The 13,255-nt window shown below is 56.6% G+C and overlaps 1 protein-coding gene across 2 annotated transcripts in view; it reads right to left on the reverse strand.

The window, feature by feature from the left end:
- GRM4 (glutamate metabotropic receptor 4) overlaps positions 1 to 13,255 on the reverse strand; it is a 106,423-nt gene that overhangs the window by 37,587 nt on the left and 55,581 nt on the right. The gene's annotated exons all lie outside the window — the stretch shown is intronic.

Below are 13,255 nucleotides of genomic sequence, written 5' to 3' on the forward strand. Positions count from 1 at the left end.
CTATCTCTTGAGCTCATTCCCCTACGAGTAGCCCAGCCCCCATGCCTGCGGAAGCATCCAGAACACAGAGTCAATACCTTGAGGGCCAGATTCACACCCGGACTGTGTGGCTCACAGAAACCCTGGGAGCACCTCAGACTTCACCCAGCCAGTTCCCGGCTTTAGGCATGTGTCCACTGCTGGCGGGAGACAGGTGTCATCCGTGCGCTGAAATGCCACCCGACTTCCTGGTACAAAAGCACTTGGGGACCACTGTTGCTGTTATCAACAGCCTTGGATAGACGAGGACACTAGAGAGAAGGAGCTTGCCCAAAACCACACAGTCCCCTGCCCCTACTGTGACACAGAGCAGGGAGCCTCCCAGGATTAAGAACCCCAGCGCCCCAGGTGGCAGAGTCAGGACTCAGCTGATAAAAAAGCAGGGGGGATTACTCTTAATGAAGCTGATCCTTTATCTAAGACTGTCCATCTCCTCTGGGCCTTCCCAAGGGTCTCCGCCCAGCTCCACCCCAAATAGGAACCAAGCAATGCCTCAAACCATCTACCTGGGTTGGGTACCTGGCTCCTGCCCCTGGGCCTCCGAATGGCCTCCGCCCATGCTGGGGTCACCTGATGCCCCTATACAGACTCCATGTGTGTCAGTGGGGGGTCCACACCTTCCCCCAGCCCCACCAGGAGAAATGCAACACCCAGCCTCACTCAAGAAGGAGCCTCTACCCTTGGGAGGGGAGGTGGCAACCAGGGAAGGCTGCCCAAAGGCAGTGACCCTGAGCTGAGTCTGAGGGCAGAGGCATATGCAGCCAGATGGAGGTTATTCTGGGGAGAAGTAAGATAAACCCCCTAGAAGGGAGGTTGTTCTGTGCCAGGACCTGCGAGGCCTAGGGTGACACGACACCACACACTCACAGCCCTGTCCCCAGGAAGCAGACCCCTTGGTTCTCCATAGCTGGCTAAGCAGCTGTGGCCCTCTGGCCCAGCCCCTGACCAGAACCCACCTCCCTTACTTTCTGCCTTTTGCAGGTTGACCAAGTTCCTTGGCTCTCTCCTAAGGCACCGAAGAAGTCCCAAGCCCTAGAGAAGACCAAGGGAAGGGAGAGAAGGAGGGAGGATCCTTCACAGGACTGGCCTCTCCAGACTGGGTCCCACAGAGAGAGCCAAGGGGAGACAGTCCGCTTCCCACAGCTCTGGCCTTGCTCTCATGGTGGCTGGGCAGACATTCAGCTCCTGGCTAAACCCTCCATATGGTTCCTTTCCAGTTAGAAAGTGGGCCAATTGTGACATTTCCCCCCATCTGGAGAGACAGATGGACAAGGGGAGGCGGCTGGACAGGGGGTGAGGGCAAGCCACCTGGCTCCAGGACAGGAGGGAAGCAGGGGTAGAAAGGAGGGAAGCAGGGAATGGGAGTCAAGTGTCCTCAAAAGGGCAGAAACTTGCAGATTAAGTGTTCTTTCTGGGCCATGCCCCCCCCCAGGAGGATCTGCAGGATGGTCCCATCTGACAGCACAGGGCAGATCTTTTTTTTTTTTTTTAAAGATTTTAATTATTTATTTGACAGAGAGAGAGAAAGACACACCGAGAGAGGGAACAGAAGCAGGGGGAGTGGGAGAGGGAGAAACAGGCTTCCCGCTGAGTAGGGAGCCCGACGCAGGGCTTGATCCCAGGACCCTGGGATCATGACCCGAGCCAAAGGCAGATGCTTAATGACTAAGCCACCCCAGCGCCCCCAGCCCAGGGCAGATCTTGCACGCTTCGTTGCTCTGGGGGAAGAAGAACTAAATGACCACAGCACCATCATCTAGAATGTGAGTGAGCCTCAAGGTACTTCAGACAGGAGTATGGTCTGAGCAGGACACCCTTACAACCACAAGAGATGGGGGAAACGGGAGAGGAGTTTGGGGATTTCTGCAGAGATCGAAAATACCAGCGAATATTCAGGAAGCGTCTAATGTGTGTTGAAGCTTATTCTGCAAATTTTACATGGCTTCATTCTACTGGGGTGTCATCGGCACATCTCTAATTTCTAGATGAAGAAACTGAGGCACAGAGAGGTTAAGGGGCTTCCCAAGGTCACAGAGACAGCCAGGGGTAGGGTGGGGGTTTAAACACAGGCCACCTGGCTCCCGCAACCACCCCCACAGCCAGTCCATTGTGTCACGTCTCAGGCCACATGGGGAAAGGGTTGGGGGCCAAGGTCAGAGGAACACCTGCAGCCCGTAGACAGGGACACGTCTGGGCCTGCTCTGGAGGAAGTGCCCACTGGTGTCACCACCCTGAGGTGAGAAACCAAGGTCCTATAGGGTCCTTGTGTGGCCCAGATGTCAGCCTGGCTGCTCCAGGGACCCCAGAACTGGGGATAAGCAACTGGCCCACCAGGGGCTCTGCCAGCATGACACGAGCTCCCAGCTGTGAGTGGTACAACATCTCCTTCAGCTGCCCTCCTGGCCCCTCACTGGAGCCAGAGAAGACCGGAGGAGCTCCAGAGGGACCCAAGGAGTCCTCACACCCCTTAAGGCAGCTGCTAATAGCCCCATCTTACAGACGAGCGCTGAGGCTCAGACGCGCTGGGTACCCTAACAGAAGTCAAACAGCCTGTAAGTGGGACTGTAGTCTCTGTGTCCAGACCCTCTCTCAGGCAGAGAAAGAAAAGGCCTGGGTCACAGGGTCCCTGCAGACCCTGACTTCCTGCAGCCCTTCCCCACCAAAAGACCCCAAGCACACGCCAAGCCCCCAGCCTTCTTGCCTGCCATCCCCCCAAATGCAGATCCCTGACCATCACCATGCCCCCTACCCCCCTTCCCGCTAACGCTCCCCTGGGATTCCTTCTTCAAATCTCTGTACCATGGCTAGCGCCCTTCTCCCCACCCCTACTCCTTCCGCCTGCCCCCGGCCTCTCTCTTTGAATAAAATATAAACCCATGAGTCCATACAGACAATAAACAGAATTAAATTAAACCCAAGCAACAAGAAACGAGCCCACTCCCTATCTCTGCTCAGAAGCTCGAACCTTCTACCTCTCCCAAACTCCAGGCACAGGATCTTAAGAAGGCAGGGGGCATGGAAGAGACCGGGGTTCCCCCAAATCCCCCCTTAGCAAGCCCCTCACTCCACACTCCAGCCTCCCAGCCCTCCCCGGTGAGCACCCAGCTGCCAGCTACGTACGACAGCTCTGCTGTCCACCAGTCACTGCGTCCACTCGCAGGGCCATGGGCACAAAGCCACAAGCACTTGCCAAGCCCATCTGAGCACATGGAGGCATAGGGACCTCAGAGACCTCTGGGCCCAAGCTAGGCAGAGAGCGAGGAGAAGGAGGCCAGAGAGGAGCAGCACTCTGTCCAGGGGCTTGCGGCTGCTGGGGTGCGAGCCCACCTCCTGCTGAGGTTTCAAATCCTGGCCAGCCCTCTGTGGTTTCCTGCCTGCTTTTGTCACTGCATCAGCAGAGTCAGCACGACTAAACCAGCATGGAATGCTGGGGCGGTCCTCTCACCTCCCTGGGCCCCACCTCCCTTCCCCCTCCCTCCCCCAGCCCTGCAGTGGGTGTCCAGGCCACCCCCAGAGTTAGAGACCCAGAGCCCCACCCTCTCTCCACACCTTCCCCTCCCATTGGTCAAAACAGACCCTCGGTCCCTCAAGGCCCTGCAACTGCTCCCAGAAAGCTGGACAAGTCAGGGGGAAGCAGCCACTGAACACTTTGGAGACCACATGGTAACATCTAACAAAGTGGGGTATGCCACCACATCCCGTTCAGCACTCCTCCCACAGGAACGCACACTGGGACCCAGGAGCCCCACGCAGACGGGCCCTGCAGCACTGTCTGAAACAGCAAACATGCGGAAAGGATCTAAATATCGTACAACAGAAGAACAGATAAACTGTGGTGTTTGTACAATGGAAAGAAAACAGCTCTCACGTATTGGCACAATAACATCCGGAGGACTGGAAGTTGATCGAAAAGGCAAATTGCCACGTGATCCATCCCGTTTATAAGGAAATCAAAGACCACATGTGATAAGACTCGGCATACACGAAGACGCACATCTTTAGGAGCAAAAGCTATGCGAAAGCAGGACCTTCTGTCTGTCGCACTCACTGCAACTTCCCCAGTGCCTAGAACAGTGCCTGGCATACAGTCGGTGCTCAATAAATGCGCGCTGAATGACTAAGCAAGGCCAAGAGAGGAATCCTCTGAACCACCTTCAGTCATGGAAGCAAAAGAAAGCAAAAGGAAGCAAAAGAATCAGACCGAGAAGGGCTCAATGGAGGAGCTCCATGCCCTCCATGAAGGGCAGCGTGGAGGTTGGCTTCCAGACGATCCACATTATATTTCTTCAAACAATAATCAGAAGCAAATACAGCAAAATGTGAATGCTTAGTAAACATGGACCCCAGAACCCAAACCAGACAAAACTTTCAGACAGAAGCAGCAGTGATGGTGTTCTAGTCTTCATGTGTGTTGCCTGATGGAGAACACACATGGACACACCCCAGTCTCCTTTTCCGTCTGTGAAATGGAGCCCTTCAGCCGCTCCCAGCCCAGTGGCCTCCACAGTGCGCTGGAGTGGAAGGGAGTGAGGTGCCCGCCATCCTTCTGGCTCCTGAAATCCTATCTTCCCCTCAGGCCCCTGCCTTGACTTGAATGTGACATATAGACTTCACTAGCAAAACTTGATCCTGGTTTCCTGTTGTATTTTGTGGTCTCTGAGCCCTTTCCATTTGCGGTCTGATGACCTTTCCCGGTGTTCTCCAGGTCTAGCCAGTGCTCCTGTGTCTGCCTCCAACTGCACTCCCCAAGGGCAAGGCCAGGTCTGTACATTTGCACATTCATTCACTCGGGCACGCGTTCATTTGAGACGTGCCCTGCTCAGTTCCTGGCACAATCAGATGCTGAGAAATGTTAACAAGGAAGATCCCTGCCTTGGAGCTCATGCGCTATTGGGAAAGGCAAGACCAGAAAAGAGAGCGATCCGCCAGAGGAGGAAGGCAAGGGGGCAGCCTCCTAGATAGCAGGCGCATACAGTGGCAGGGGATGGCCCCTCAGGTGCCGGGCCCACTGCCTGCTTCTCCGTGCTTCCCCACACACCCATCAACACACCCTGCCTACGTGCCACAACCGATTTCCCTTCATGGAGTCAACAGAGGTTTACTGAGCTCTTTAGGTGCCTGGAAAGTTCCAGATGCTAAGATCAAACTGTGAGGAGGCCAGACCCCTACCCCCAGACAACCTACTAGAGGCAGGGCAGAGGAGGAAAGCAGCAGGGTGACGTGAGGGCGGGAGGAGGGGGCTGTAGCCTCTCGTTCCACCCCTTGTGTCCTAGAGGACATGCAGGCTCAGGTCAGGCCTGCAGCTTGAGAGGCAAAGGCAGCTTTGGACTCGGCTCTGACTTTTCCCCAGGAGCTGCCGCCTTGCCCGAGAGCCAGGAATTGAAAACACTTTGGACCTGTAAGTCCCACCCTCAAGTGTGCGCCCGCTGCTGAAATGACCTCGTTTTTCTGTCCTCCGCTGGCTGGGAGGGTGTGTGCCTGGCTCCCTCCATGAGCCCGAATGATCGGGGGAGCCTGTCTGAGGATGGGGATGTGGAAACCGACAGGCGTGAAGGGACCCCCAGAGGGAGTCGGTCTGTCAACCCCCTCCCCTTGAAGGGTCTCCCTAAGCCCCTGGGGACTCGGGTTTGCACACATGCACCTACACTCAGTCTCTTCCTCCTCCCCACACCTCCCTGTCCCCCACCAGATGGCTCTCCCCACTCCACCTGTCTAAATAAGCCTTCCCCACCATCCTGCCACCCCCCTCCAAGCAAGCCCCAGATCCCTGGCCTTCGCAGCACCTCCACTTATAGGCTGTGCCCACCCTGGCAGCCAGGACAGGCAGGGAGGGAAGGCCTCCCACCAGAGCAGCTGGCTTTCAGTCATGCCCCCCGTCACGTAGGGGACAGTCAAGGGACCTGGGCTCTCTGGCTCCTCCCCAGGGATCTCACCCTCCAGTCTTGGGCATCTGTCTCCCAGTCCTATCCTCATTCTCTCACGCACCAGGAATGTACCCTTGCCGGGCCCTGAGGAAGGAGCTAAGCAGTCAGCACACAGGTGGGGCAGGGTGGGGGGCAGAGCGGCCAGGATAGGGCGCCGTGTCCGTGGCTCCCCAGGAGGTCCCTACATCCACCAGGTTTCTTTCCAGCACCCAGGGCCCCAGGATCGCATTCTGCAACCCGGGTGCTGGGCTCCAGACCAGGAAGGAGGAATTTCCCTGTGGCAGAAGTGCGCAGGTCGCTTGGGAAGGCCTGTCCCCATCACAGCGCAGGCCAGCAGCTGAGGGGGGCCAAGCACATACATATAGGCTCCTAGCACATACGGGCTCCTCTCCTCTTTCTTTTTCTCTTCTTTTCTTTTTTTTTTTTTTTTTTTTTTTTTTGGTCCTTTTAAATTTAAAAAGGGGGGAAACAAAAGACAAATCCTGGGAAATCAAGTGGAAAAATCTACCTTATGGCAAAATGTGAAGACAGCAAATTGCAACACGGAGAGAAAGGTGGGGAGAGTTAGATGAGCCAAGGGGGGCCCCCAGGCTCCCACAGGTTCCCAGCAGAGAGGGAGGTGAGGGGAAGGCTAGGAGTTCCCCTGGACCATATGGGACACACGCACACGCGCGCACACACACACACGCGCGCGCGCGCGCGGCCCTGCCCTCCTTTCCTCCCTGCCTTCCCTCCTGATCCAAAAGCCAGGCCCTCTTCCCAAATCCGCTCTCAGGAAAGGGACTTACTCAGAGGGGCAGTGACTAACCCAATACCACTTTTGTTTTCAGGCAGCAGAGCTATAGCCGGAGGAGTTTTTGGGGTGGGGAGACGAGGCCAGGCTCTGAGAGAATGCCCCTGACCTGTGGCTTTTGTCGGGTAAGAAAGGCTGGGGGGAGACAGGGTGAGAGCGGGCCCAGACTCCAACCAGCTCTGGTTCCAGCTGGGTCTGGGGCTCCACAGGAAGCTCGAGGCCTGGGGAGAAGGGAGAGTGGGGGGAAGGCAGCAGCTCAGGCCTGGTTCACGGCCACTGTCCCTTTCTGCTCCTGCTCCCGGACCTACTCCCCACTATCCAGTCTCCACTCCAACCTCCATCTGATACACAGCTCCCTGCCTGCAACCTTCCGTGGTTCAGTGTGTGTGTGTGTGTGTGAGAGAGAGAGAGAGGGACAGGGACTCCTTCCACATCTGCAACATCCAGCCTTCCCCAGGTCCCTATGAGAATGGGCCATCTGACCACGTCTGCCCCCTCCATGGGCCTTTGCAGAGGCTGCTCCCCCAGCCAGAAGGGACCCGCCTGATGCTGCCTTCCCTCCCTGGGCCTTGGTTATCTCCTTAGTGTCTGCATCTCTGCCCAGACCCTCAGGGGGCCCAGCACTCATGCCGTACCTGCTTGAGACACGGGCCCTGATTCATCCTTGCTGCATGAACGAGCCACTGAGTACCCACCTGGTGGGGATGGAAGAGGTTGGAGCTGCTAGCTCGGGGCTAGAGACAGAGACTCAGTGGGAGTCCAAGGGGGGTACCTGCAAAGGCTCAAACCCTTCTACCTCCTCCAGGAACTCCCTGAGCCCTGCAACCCTCTGTGACCTCCCCCCAGAGCCATCCCCTGGTCATGCTGAGGGCTCAGACCTCTGTACACACAGGCACTGGGCACCCACTTTGCACCTGGCACCAACTTCATGCCAGGCTCTGGGCTACAGAGCTAATCCACTCACCACACCTGCCCTTACAGGACACACTCGTGAGCTCTGCACACGCGTGGGGTGGACATCATACACACCCGGACATCTCTCGGTCCCACTCTGCCTTGAGATTCTACTTCTCCACCTAGATGCAAATTCCTTGCTCTGAGCGCTTTGGAAATACATGTGCAAAAGAACAAGGGAAGGGGCGCCCGGTGCGGACTTAGCCGGTAAAGCACATGACTCTTGATCTTGGGGTTGTGAGTTCAAGTCCCATGTTGGGGGCAGAGTTTATTTTTAGAAAAACCAAGAAGAAAAATAAGTGAAGACAAGTATAAAACAGCCATGCAGGGGTGCCTGGGTGGCTCAGAGGGTTGAGCCTCTGCCTTCAGCTCCGTTCATGATCTCAGGGTCCTGGGATCGAGCCCTGCAGGGGACTCTCTGCTCAGGCGAGAGCCTGCTTCCCCCCTCTCTCTGCCTGCCTGCTTGTGATCTCTCACTCTCTCTCTCTCTCTGTCAAATAAATAAACAAACAAACAAATAAACAAACAGCCATGCAAACTGGCAGGTCCTCAGAGTCTAAAGTTGCCAGGGCCAACAGAGAAGAACATGAACTAGAATATTCACCCTCCCTGCTGACTCCAGCCCCACGGAGGTAGTAAGCCCACTGTGGGAGAGGTGACTGGAGCCAGGAAGATCCAGGTACCGAGGGACAATGAGGAGAAGACAGTCCCCTGATTTCCCACCTGGAGATGCCTCCCTATCAAATTCCACAGAAGGTGTGTGCAAAACATGAATACCACACCTGCATTCAGCTCCCTCCACCCCTCCGCCTTGACCCAGAGCATACTGGCTCCATGGCTCACTCACTGTGTGACTTTGGACAAGTCCCTTAGCCTCTCTGAGCATCAGACTTTCCAACCACAAAATGGAAAAGGACTTAAAGAAGCCATGTGTGGTGGAATTGCAGGGAGGGTCAAGAGTGGTGGAGTCTGTGAAGGCCTGGGTCTGCCTCCTGGAGCCACGGCCTCTGCGGAACAGGTGAGGCCAGCAGGGGCAGGAGCTGCTCGCACAGGAGGGCAGGAGTCGGGAAGATAGAGACTTCTTTGCTCGGCCCAGGCCAGGACCCAGTGCCCCGGTGAGGTACGTTCTAGGGACCAAGGGCACTGTGCTAACCCAGGAACTGTCCCCAGAGACAGGGTGCTGGGCGGAAGCCAGGGTCAAAGCGGGGAGGCCCAGGGACTCTCCTGGGAAGAAGGGCAGAACATGCAATTTCCCTTCCTGAACAGTCGCAGCACCTCCCACCACTCCCAGCCGTGCCCTCCCAACACACACACACGTGCGCGCGTGCGTGTGTGCACACGACAACACAAACACTCTCACATCCCGTATCACAATCTCACACAACCTGATGACAGCCACGTGCAGCCTCACGGCCACCAGGACCCACACCTGGCCACATACAGTCCCACTCGCACAATCCCGCACAGCCACACAAGCTCCCACAACAACTGCACAGCCTCACACGACCACTCGCAGCACCTGGCCCCCCACGGTCACACAGCCACAGAGCTGGGCATGCCGGCATGCGAGCCATTGTGTCCGCACCTCCTTGAAGCCGCCAGGCCGGCCGGACCACACCTGGGCACGAATCATGCCTCCCCTTTGCTATGGTTCAGAGTGGGGCCTGGCTCGGGAGCACCATGGGGGGTGGATTAGTGACTGACAACGGGGTCCAGCACCCCAATCATCCAACAACCCTTTACCAAGTTGCTTCGGTGACCCCTCGGTCGAGGTAAGTCCTGTCTTCCTGCTGAAACCCTCTCCCTCTGCCTCCACTCCCGCCCAGCCGTGCCCCTGTGGAGAACGGGGCCGGCTCTGGGGGTGCAGGGGACACAAGCGTCAGAGAGCTGGGGCACAGCGGGGCCCATGTCCCACTTCAACCACTTACTTGCTTCGTGATAAAAGCTCCTTTGCCCAACCTCTCCAAATGTCCATTTCTGCCATTTCTGCGTCTGTAACACTGGATGGCGTTACCCCCCCACCCCCTGATGCACAGGGCTATTGTGAGGATGGAAGGTCCACCCCCAGGGGATATCTGGGGGACGGGGAGGGTGCAGGTTTGGGGAGACTCAGCAGTGCCTCTGAGCTGAGCGCTGCTGTCCCCTCCCCAGGAGGCCATTGGGCAGTGGCAGCCTTCTTCGGAGCTGCATTATTCATGGCGCTCAGCTCTGAGCAGAGGGAAATTTGCTGAGTGATCGACCTAATATCTTAACACAAACCCATTTAGGCAAAACACCTTTGAAGCGAGAACGGCAGAAAAAAAAAATAGAAAAGGAAGCAAAGAGGTTTGGAGGCAGGTGGTGGCAAGAGGCTGTTTCCTACCTGCCCCCACCCAATGCACTCCCCGCCCCCCAGGAGACTCCCTGCCCCGAACCAGCACCCCCACCCTCTCCCCACCCCAGCCCGCACCTTTCCCCAGACTCTCAGTGGCCAGGACTTGGCATCCTTTGATTGAAGGAATCCTATCCACCTCTCAGATTTGACTCAGAGTGGGAAGAGTCTGCCCAAGGCTCACGCAGCAAGTCAGTGGTCAGCCAGACCCAGGACTACTGGGTGTTAGCTCTGAGTCCTCTGCCGAGCAGCCCATCACAGAACAAGACCGCCAGCTCCAGGGACGCCCCTGCTTCCTCGGCCTCAAACTCCATACTCTACCGCATCAGGACCTCTTTCTCCAAGTCAGCTAGGATGTTCCCACCCTCAGTTCCTCTGCCAGAAATACCCTTCCCTCCTCCTCTTGCCCCTGGAAACATGCCAGATCTCTGCCCCAGCCAGAACTCATCAGGCCAACTTAGGCTCCTCTGCCTAGGCTGGGCCCCTTCTGTAACTGCCCTGCTTCAGGGCAGAAGGCCTCCCACCTCCGCCATGTCTTAGCTGGGTGACCTTAAGTTACTCACCTCTCTGGGTCTCATCTCCCTATACTATAGTTGAAGAATATGTGGGTGCAGGTTAAGGTTCTCTGAACACTGCCAGGTGCATATGCACTCAGTAAGTGTTTGCTACTGTGATATTATTGTCGGTTTCCCCTAACAGTCCCTAAGCCCCTTTAAGGGGAGGCTGCGTCTCTCCTGTCTAACTTCCCCATTTCCAGCAGAGTGCCAAGCACACAGTAGGCACTAATCTGCATTGGTTGAACAGAGCCTCGTTTCCCACAATGTTGTGTGCCTGGCCTCCTCACACCAGAGCCTTGAGAAGAGGAGCCAGTGAGGGGCTGGTGGCAGGGACCCCTGCGTGGGGCAGGGGTGTGAAGAAGATGACCTCTGGCCAGCTCCACCCCAACCGCAGGGACGGAGTCTCAGCTGGGCAGGGAGGGGCCAGAGCCAGGGGCCTGCTGCCGGGCCTGCGGTATGGCGGGGGAGGAATGGACGGCTGCAGGCCGGGATAAAATATTTAGGAGCCCACATCCGCAGGAAGTGGAAACTGACAAGCAAAATGAAATGTTGAGATGTAATTACCCAGGCAGGCCAAGCATGTCTCCCCGCCGGCAGTGGGCTCAGCACCGCCCCCCCTCACCTGCCACAAGCAGGCACTGGGTAATGAAGTCCTCCCGGACCCTCTCCCACACCAGTCCTCGCCCCCTCCACTTTAAGCCAGGCCAGCAGGAGGCGTGGCAGAACAGGAGGTCGTGCAGCGAACCTGGGGGGGCCTGGGTCCAGCTGTGGCATTGACCTATCCCAGCAATCCCATCGCCCCACCGGGCCTCAGCTTCCTCAGCCAGAAAATGGGGCCGCTGAGCCAGGTCTGGGAGGGAGGACCCAGACAGCAGATGTGCGCGTGCTTCATTAACTGGCTTTGGCAAAGGACGGCGGAAGGACAGCAGTAAGGACACCAGCGGACACCAGCCTGACCCAGCATGCCATGAGAGCCTTTCTTGAGGTCTGGGCCGCCCAGGACTCAGGTTAGTAGAGGCTGATGGATAAAGGTCTGGGGCTGAGACCCTGATGTGGGCCCTGAGCTGCAGTATCCACCTCACCCCAAAAAACTGTCCCGGGCTCTCCCAACACTGTAAGACCACAGCTTGGAGCAGAAAGACAGGGACCTGGACAGGGGCTCCAGGCCTAGATCCAGGGAATAGCCTTGAGTGGGTCTCAGGAGGGCATCCAGGAGCAGGGGAGCTGGGGGACAGATGCTCAGCCGACCCTCACCCCACAGAGCAGAGTTGAGGGAGGGAGTGCTCCTTTTTTATTGAAACCAGCACCCAGAGAGGGGCCGTGATCAGCCTAAGGCAGTCCACACACCACACTGCCTGGGCCCCTCTCCAGGCTGGCTTGGCACTCCTGGGCAGGTCCAGCCTCATCCCTCAGCCATAACCCATTGCACACCCCCACTCCTGTCAACACCATCTTACCAGACCAGAGCCCCACACCTCTACACAAAACTCAGCCTGCCCAGCGTGGCCCCTGGCCTCTCCACCAAAACTCCAGTCCCATTCCACTACTCCCACGCCTCAGTGGCTCTCACCTCCCTCAATGCAAAGTCCAAATTCCTCACCCCAGTTCCACCTGAGGCCCTGCACTCTTGTCACGCATCTCTCCACACCTCCAACAGCTCCTACAGTTTCTGATACACATGGTACCCCTATCTTCCTGCCTTTGCTCAGACTCTCCTCTCCACCTTTGTGCCCAATTCCCCTTCCCAGACCCCTCCTTCCTCAAGTCAGCACCTGTCCATTCTTGAGGATTCAGTGCATGGCCCACCCCTCCAGGAAGCCTTCGTGGGTCTCCCCAGGCTCCTTCTCCCTTGGGCACCCATAGCAATCCCAACATCTCAATCACTGAACCTAACACAGTGAATGAAAATTAGGGGGCATGGCCTCTGCGGGGCTCAGCGCATTCACTGAATGAGCAACAACGTAAGTCGTAAGCACCAGGCACTGTGCTAGACACTATGGGTACAGTTAGTAATAGAATAATCCAGAATCCTACCCTCATGGACCTGGTAGTCATTTGTGAAGCAGACAACAGATGCTGAGGAATGAACTAATTAATTTATTAAGAGTTGGTCTACAGGTGCCTGGGTGGCTCAGTAGGTGAAGCATCTGCCTTCGACTCAGGTCATAATCCCAGGGTCGTGGGATGGAGCCCCACATCAGCCTCTCTGCTCAGTGGAAAGCCTGCTTCTCCCTCTCCCTCTGCCTGCTTCTCCCTCTCCTTCTGCCGGCTTCTCCCCCTGCTGTTCTCTCTCTCTTTCTGTCGAATAAATAAATAAAATCTATTTTTTAAAAAAGTTGTTCTACTGTCCAGAAAGTTGCTTGGCTTCATCTCCAGCTCCTGTCCCTCTGTTTTCCTCCTCTGTCCTCCCCCACCCCATCCTGTCTTTTCTCTCGTTCTCTCTCTCTCTCTCTCTCTCTCACACACACAGACATACACACAGTCCCCCATTATTCCACAGCCTCTCGTGTTCATGCAGAGCTCACACTTTCTCTCATTAATTCCTCCCAATCAGCCCACAACTTAGGTGACCATTTTACAGATAAAGAAACCAAGGCCCAGAAATGCCAGAGCCTCA

The sequence above is a fragment of the Lutra lutra genome, chromosome 6 (assembly GCF_902655055.1).
Source record: "Lutra lutra chromosome 6, mLutLut1.2, whole genome shotgun sequence".
Classification (NCBI taxonomy): Eukaryota; Metazoa; Chordata; class Mammalia; order Carnivora; family Mustelidae; genus Lutra; species Lutra lutra.